The sequence below is a fragment of the Ovis aries genome, chromosome 2 (assembly GCF_016772045.2).
Source record: "Ovis aries strain OAR_USU_Benz2616 breed Rambouillet chromosome 2, ARS-UI_Ramb_v3.0, whole genome shotgun sequence".
Taxonomy (NCBI): Eukaryota; Metazoa; Chordata; class Mammalia; order Artiodactyla; family Bovidae; genus Ovis; species Ovis aries.
This window is the reverse complement of record NC_056055.1, coordinates 174,287,438-174,289,498: the sequence shown is the minus strand read 5'-3', so window position 1 is coordinate 174,289,498 and position 2,061 is coordinate 174,287,438. Positions and strand designations below refer to the sequence as shown.

General features: G+C 39.5%; 1 non-coding gene across 1 annotated transcript; it reads left to right on the top strand.

Moving 5' to 3' along the window:
- The first annotated feature begins 1,740 nt into the window (after nucleotides 1-1,740).
- TRNAT-AGU (transfer RNA threonine (anticodon AGU)) lies at nucleotides 1,741-1,819 on the top strand. Its single transcript has one exon. It is a non-coding gene; the product is annotated as a tRNA-Thr (tRNA).
- The last annotated feature ends 242 nt before the right edge of the window (nucleotides 1,820-2,061 follow it).

Sequence of the window (2,061 nt, the reverse complement as noted above, 5' to 3'; positions counted from 1 at the left end):
ACTCATGAAATATTTGCTGAATTGAGTTAATTAGAGACCAGCATCACAGAGAGCAGTATAAATTCTTATAATAATTCTGGTGAGGTATGTTTATGTGTGTGTGTGTGTGTGTGTGTGTGTATGTGTGTGTGTGTCTTAGTTTTTTGAGAGGAGGGACTATATGCTGAGTAAGTGAAATGGAGATAGATTTTCTGATTGGGTTTTCTTCCAGGTGAATGAGTCTGTGTTCTCCAGTTAAATAGCCATATCAACTATTGTTTCAGTACTTTAAATATTTTGTCTACATGAAAGCATGAAATTTTGTTCAACTTCTTGTTTCATTCAATTTGTTGAAGTTTTTTGACTGCTTTATCTAGCAGTTTTGGCTTTGTTGAGACGTGAGCATTCAGGGGTTCCAGTCTACCACAGAGCTCTGGCTAGACCTGAGGTCATGAAATTAAAAGGAAAAAGAGTGTTAATTAAAAAGAATCAAGCATTGCTGTGCAGTGTTCTGAAAAGCACTGGACTTTGACTCAGGATATCCGATGTCTGGTCCCAAGTCAGCTCCTAATTAGTGGCAGTGCCTTACATAACCGCTTTTCTGCATCTCAGTTCCACATCTATAATATAAGGCGTTAGACAAGATGAGTTTAAGATTGCCTTTCCTATTGTAACACTTTAGGAATCTATGAAAAACATTTCGACAGTCATACTGTACAAAATCTTTCTACCTCATGCTTGCTACTTTCCAATATTCGTTTGGCAGTGCACACGGAATTACTGAAGGAGTAAAGCTCAAAATCAGTTTTTTTGTCTCCCTCCCCTCCATCTTAATCCTGCGCTGCTGTCATGATAAAGAACTAAATGCAACTTGATGCCCCTAGCTTGATTGTTGAACTGAAAGCTCTGCAGGGAAAAGGACTGTCTGTAATCTCCTCTGTGTATCAACCTAGAGCAATGGTTCTGGATCCAACATGCACTTCTCAGCCTGTTTGCTTAACTGACTGACTGCTTGACTGTGTTAAATCTGTATGGTGACCTGTTGAAGGTGGCAGCTTGGCTGCCAGTGACTGCACAGGTTGGCAGGTAATTCATGATTCCTATTTGTTGCTCTTGATTTTAATTATGTATTGTATTTCTCTAAGTAGTCTACATAGCAGAGAAACTTCCAAAAGCACAAGGGATATATATAGACATGGATATTTAAGATCAAAATTAAAAACCAGGAGAAGAGAAGAAAATCCCCAGCAGCAATTCTCTGTTACATTTTTAATCACAATTTGGGCGACAACTCCTGCTGCTTCTGGCTTCCTGAATTCTGAGCAATTTCTCAATTGGGTTCTGGGAACAATGTAGGGGTGGGTGGATGGTAAGAGCCTTCTTATCTGATGTAACAGGACTGGTAGTTGCTTTAATGTAAGGACTGGTTTGAAATGGGAATCTGAAAAAAATGAGGCACACACAGCTCAGACATTTTATTTCAGTCTAAAAGCCTATGAATGCATGTGTCTTTCTCAATCTTTTGACTTGGGATCCAGGCCTTACTATTCCATATGTGTTACTAACCATGCCCAGTTTCTCAAGGTGGAGGGGAAATCTAAAGCAATCTGAGCACAGAATCCTAGATACTTATAGTAATTTTCCTGGGCTTTTGAAGGGTGTCTACTTTCATCTAATTAAACACAACTTGAGAATCTTTCTATAGTTTTAAACCTAATTTTAATTTTCTTTTGTCACTCATATTACATCAATGTTTATAATATTACTGTGGCTTAGTTGGTTAAAGTGCCTGTCTAGTAAACAGGAAATCCTGGGTTCGAATCCCAGCAGTGCCTCAATCGAGTGTTCTGGGTCTCTTTTGGGCTTCCCTGGTGGTTCAGACAGGAAAGAATCTGCCTACACTGCAGGAGACCTGGATTCTATCTCTGTGAGGAAGATCCCCTGGAGAAGAGAGAGGCACCCTACTCCAGTATTCTTGCCTGGAGAATTCCAAGGACAGAGGCTACAGTCCATGGGTTTTCAGAATTGGACACGACCGAGGAACTAATACTTTCACTTCAAACTTTTGTATATTTTAACTAG